Source organism: Phalacrocorax carbo, chromosome 1 (assembly GCF_963921805.1).
Source record: "Phalacrocorax carbo chromosome 1, bPhaCar2.1, whole genome shotgun sequence".
NCBI lineage: Eukaryota > Metazoa > Chordata > Aves > Suliformes > Phalacrocoracidae > Phalacrocorax > Phalacrocorax carbo.
The window spans coordinates 146,164,345-146,170,507 of record NC_087513.1 but is presented as its reverse complement, the minus strand read 5'-3'; positions in this window follow the sequence as shown (position 1 = coordinate 146,170,507).

The window sequence follows — 6,163 nt, the reverse complement described above, 5'->3', positions numbered from 1 at the left end:
AAGTCCTGATTATGGCAATTCCATATTTTGTTGCAAATATTATTTTAGGGTACCAGCATTTTGTAGCAAGTAAGGAAAATCTCTGTGGAAAATGAGTTGAAATATAATTGCTTGACAAATTGGCAGGAAGGAGTAAATAATTAAAGACAGTTTAACACTGGCACACTGCCTTAAAATTTGAGCAAAAGATTTCCTAACAAACAGTGAGTTGAGATTGCTTTTCCCCTCTGATATTTTCCTGGTCACCCATGTCCATGTTACTGAAAGTTACTCGTCTGCTTGGTATATATTGGGCTGCTGCAGTTGCGCTGTTGGTCATCCTTTTGACCCATGGACCATTAAAAACAGGCAGCTTGCTGAGTAAATGATCTAATACCAACTAACATATCAGAAAAAGCAGAAGCACATGTAAGGAAAGAGAAAAGCCAAATCAGAGGGTCAGGTGCAAGTACCTGAGGGATGACAAAGCAGCAAGAAACAGTCAGGAGGGCTCTGGCAGCCTGGCTTGGCAGGGAAAAACCACCTCAGACCAAGCAAAGTACTTATCTCCGTGGGTAAGTGGCCAATAGAGCTGTGGTTGTGCCATATCATGAGCTTAATAAGGCTTTTGGCAGCAATCTGACGTGCCCTCATCTGTGAAGGACCTTAAGATAAGTACAAAAACCTACCATTTATCAGCAGCTTGCGGTCAGACTGGTGAGGCATTTCAAGCCGAGCCACACAAGTCTGCCCTACATCAGTTTCTCTCAAATTTGTGGTTGGAAAATGAACGGTGGACAAAAGCTCTCAAACCCTGGGTGACGACCTTGCTGAGAGGTAACACAAGCACTTCCACTAATGGTTAAAAACTATGAAAACCTGTTAGGAATCAAAGTACCAAAATGTAATAAATGCAGGTGCAAAACACTCAAGGAGCTCAAGCAGGAGCCATAAGCAGGGAAGGAACGGGCTGGTGACCATCCTGTGGAAAGGGCCTGGAGGGTCCAGTGGGAACCAAAGGAGTACATGACAGGGGAGGTGGGGGAGGAGGAAAAAAAAAAGGAGGAAAAAAAAAAGAAGGAAAATCCCTTGTGGAGATGTATCTGTATCATAGCACTGTGTATGAAGCACTTGGAGTAATTCTCCTCTCAGCTGTTCAGCTGCCAGCAACAATGAGGCTCATCTATGGTATTTGGGTGTGTCGCACCAGCGAAAAACATGATCAGCAGGATCACAACTCAAATGGAAGGTACAGCCTGTAGGAGGCAAGGAATTAGACTTGCTTTTTTCTCCAGAAAAGAGAAAGAGGACGCAGTTATGATTTTCTAATAAGCAAAAGAAACGGAGAGCAATGACCCACGTCCTTCCCTTGCCCTTGAGGGTAAGGCAAGTAGCATTGAGTTCGGCAGCAGGTTTGTGTTGGATAGTTCAAAAAACTTTCAGAGTAATGAAGCAATACAACATTCACTGGGCATTCTAAAGAACAAAGACCAACAGGTAAAAGTAGCTGTATGTCATACTGTTGTAGAGACGGGAAATGCAGTAGGTGTTTAAGGACCTTTCCAGACTAACATCGCTGCATCAGAATCCCCAGTCAGTGAATCAAAAAGACAACAAATTACAGACAGGGAAGAAAAATCTTCTCTGTTGGGGTCCTAAGCTTTGGTTTTACACTGATGTCAGCATGTGCTTCTTATAATATACAGCAAATGTGAAGTCATAAGTTTTCTCTCTCATCCCCTTGTTAATCTGCAGAATTTATGGGCTGATCCCTCCATGGCTCAGGCAGGGATCTGTAGGAAGTCTGGGGCTGCAATGACTGGTTTTCACAGACATCAGGCAGAGGGAGCAATTAAACAACCTGTTTCAGTGGTAACTGAAGCAGGAGGAAATCACTGCCAAACGTAAGTGCCTGTGGGCCAGAGCTGTAAGCCACGTGGGCAAACAGATTGCTCTGACGACTGACTCTGAACACTGGGTTTGGATTGGCTGGAGCCATATATCCATGTTGGTCTCTCTGAAAGATGCAAAAAAATAAAGGGAAATGCCACCACAGCAATGCAGTGCTGAATAACCAAGTTTGTTCTGCTTTGTTAATAATGGAAAAAGAGGGCTGGGATTTCCTAGCCAGTGACCTGTTCCCAGGATGGTGCTTCTCTGGTGGCTGCCTTGGGCACACTCAGGACCACACCACAAAATACTAGGCTCATCTCATGGGGTGTTCTTCCTGATAAAAACAACCTCATGTTTCATCCAGGCCAGAAAGGGCAACACTGGCCCCCCTTTAAACTGGAGATGTCAGATGAATGTGAGAAACGCTGTGCGGGTCATACTGGTGGTCAGTCACCCCCAAAGCCTGCCTCCAGCAGCAGCAATAGGAGATGCTGCCTGGGGAAGGCACACGAGCTTGGCTCCTTTCTGTATTCCACTTTCTTTGTATGGGCCCAGCATCCCGAGATGTTTAACAGGGGTGGCAAGAGGCACACCCAGCCTTTGTATGGCGCTGTTGTCCATGAATCCATCCAACAGCTTTGGCAATGTGCTGGTGCTGTCAGCCTCCACAGCCTCCTGGGTGGCAAGGCCATGGCCATAGATGCCTTGATAATGCTGGTTTGAATCTTTATAAATCCTTTTTGAAGGCCCATCTATACTTCACCCACTGGCCTTAATCCATGTACTCACTGATACTGTCCCAGAAGACCAGCAGGGACCAAGGCAGGATTGCCCCTTATGGGAGTTGGGCTGACTCTCTCCCAGGTGACCATGTATATACATCCCCTCAGTGATTGTATCTTTAACATACACTCTACTAAATTGCCCAGGACGGGTACCAGCCCGCGGTCCCAAGGACCCCTCTGGACTCAGTACTGCAGTTGGGGGTGGCGCCAGCCGCCCACCGGCACACCGGCACTGCGGCTGCCTGGCAGCAGAGCCCTTGCCTAGGCTGCCTGCTCTGTCGTGGCACAGCACTGTGCCCCCAGCCTTCCTGGCCAGGGCAGACTAACTGACGGGGAGGCTGTTTGCTCCAGCACTTACTATTCACACTGAATTAATCTGGCTCCTATTAACTGTCCTGGAGTGTGAACCTCCCCATGCTCTCCACAGTAAAGACTGGCATGAAGACTACAAAGGACTACTGAGGCCTTGTCCTTCCTGGGTGCCCCTTTCACACCCTTTTCACAGAGCAGCCCTGACCTTCCCCTAGCTGCTTTTGATGTAATTGAAGACATTTTGCTGACAGGTCAAGCATCCCTTGCAAAGCACTCTCCAAAACCTTTTTCAGTCCTTTTCCTTCTTTACAAGTGTCCTCCTGTGGTTTGTGTCAGTTTATCACCAATTCTCACATGGACAAGTTTTCCATTTCCTACATTGCAACCTTTTCCCTATGGCAGTCACCGTAACTTTTTCTTTGAGGGAGAAACATTTTCTTTTCTTTTTGAGTTGTGGCATCCTTTTATTGTGGGATTCTAACATGCTATTTTTGAACTGCCTCCAGGATGCTTGCAGGCTTCTTTGGTTTGAGGCTGCTCCTTTTTGCTGGAGATTGTTGTTTCTAATGCTTGCCTCAGTTTATTTGCCTTCCTTAAAACCAAATACTCCCATACTGGGTACACATGGCCTGCTTTTTCCCATTTCAGTGCTAAAAGTGATCATATTGTGGGATTCAGAACAGTTTCCTGCTAACACTTTTCAAATTAAGTTCTAGTACCAATCCCTAGTACTTGGTTTTATGGGTTCCCAGACCAGCTCTTCCTGGGTATAGTGATTTATTGCCACCATAAATTCTGCTTCTGCATCTCATCCTGATGAGGGGATGATCCAGCCTATACACAAGCTCCCACTCATAACACTGTCCCGTATTTGCTGCTTCTCTGATCTCACTGACAACTGTCACTGTCCTCATAAAGGACCAATAGTACAGTCCTACTATGGCATTTTTATCAACAGCAACTGGGATTTCCACCCACAGGTTTTTAGTGTGCTTCTCTTTTCCTCCACCTCTACATCCTACTCTGTCATTCCTATAGGGCTGGCAATGCTGTATCTCATTGGTTTTCTAACCTCCACCAAGTATCTGCCACAGTGCAGCCTCGGGACAAGGAACCATATCAATACTTATAAATATATGAAGGGCAGGTGTCAAGAGGATGGCGCCAGACTCTTTTCAGTGGTGCCCAGCGACAGGCCAAGGGGCAATGGGCACAAGTTGGAACACAGGAAGTTGCATCTCAATATGAGGAAAAAATTCTTTCCTGTGAGGGTGCCAGAGCAGTGGCACAGGCTGCCCAGGGAGGCTGTGGAGTCCCTTCCCTGGAGACGTTCAAAATCCGCCTGGACGTGTTCCTGTGCCCCCTGCTCTGGGTGTCCCTGCTCAAGCAGGGGGTTGGACAAGATGATCTCCAGAGGTCTCTTCCAAACCCTGCCATTCTATGATTCTGTGACCTGTCCCCAGTGTGGGAGCTCCCGGCACCCAGAGCATCCCACCTCCATGCCACAGGCTGGATAACCTTGCACAGGTTAAATGGGCTTAATTGCTTTGGGAAGCTTATATCAGACTACTTCCTCCTCTGAAAGCATAATTAGAACCATTCATTTCTTGCCTGCCCTTATTAAGCTAATTAGCAATAGAGGAGAAATGCTCAAGATCATTAAAAAACCCACACACGGAGGATGCAGCTGACCTGAGACTCTAGTGCTTCTACCCCATAAGCCACCCTGCTGCAGCCCTCAGCCTTCCAGAAACATTTCCAACAACTGGAAAGGCTTCTTGTTGTAAGGCAGGCAAGGAGAAAATTGGTCTCATTTGTCATAAATTTGTTGTGATACTTTTCTGTCAGTAGTTAGAAAAATGCCTGGCTCCCAGTGCCCTGGGCTTCTCCTTCCGACAGCAAAACTCAGTTGCCACCAGCTATTGACACTCTCCATACATACTTTGTCTCAGTTTCTTGAGCTAACCCGGTGTATTTTTCCTGGTTTTTTGACATTTCGGTCACCACGTACGGCACTGTCTGGGTGATAACTTGCAGGGGTCTCCCCCCACGTTAGCTGTTATCCATGGTTTCTGTCTTAATCAATGGCCTCATCACCACCTCCTCATTCTCGGGGTCATGGGAGCCTTGCTCTCCCTTCTTCAATTCAGACTGTAACATTTTTTTCTCTGTCCAATGCATCTGGCAGAGCTGCATGGAGTCACTGAGTGGTGTTACGTTCAGCAGTTAGATCTGTAAAATTGTTATTTGTTCTTGCAAGGCTTTGACTGTTTCACCATCAGTTAGTTTAATCAGGTGCTTCTCCTCTGGAGCTGCCACAGGTGGTGTATCCAACATGTGCACCATGGTCCTTCTGTTTCCTTGTTGTGCCTCTTGTTCCTTCACAACAGCTTTTGAATTATACCCATTATTATGGGCCCAGGTCATTCCCAGTGGAGAGAAGCATTCATAATATACTTTTAGTTTTTCAATAAAGGGGGAGCAGTCAAGTGCTGGCATTTCTCAGGCAGCCATGGCTCACCACTGCTTAGATCTCTCCCAGCTTATTGCTGAGAGATCACCTCCTGACTCCCCCTGCCTGCTCTCACTACATGGAGGACCGGTACCTCCTTACAGACCTTCCAAAACAACAGCCTTCAGCTTCTCAACAATAGTAGAGCAGCTGAGCTCTTGCTTTCCCAGACAGCCACAGCTTATCCCTGCTCAAACCTCTCCCGGCTTATTGCTGAGAGATTACTTCCCATCTCTCCCCATCCATATTTACCGAGTAGAGAGTTGATATCTCTTACCAGCTCCCCCAGGCAGGGAGCCTGTATCCTCAAGGGCTTTTCAACACTGAGGGGATCCTGTCCATGACGCCAATTTAATGTCACGTCCCGCCAGGGAAGGAGGGAGAGGTGACTCAGATCCGTCAGTCCTCTCTGTGTGAATTAAGGTGAAATGACACTCAAGGTCCATACACACACATTATCATTAAGGTGAAACAACACTCAACATCCATACACAATCACTACTTTTACTATGTATAATGGTAATTGTAACGACAGGGGCTCAACAATATTGTAGAAGTTACTTCTTCGCTTAAGTAAGTCTTGCACTACCTAATTAGTTCAAGCCTTGAGCTACTTATTTGTCCCAAGCCTTGTGTTACTTATTAAGAAAGGGTGAAAGAACGAAAGAAAGAGGGAAGCGGG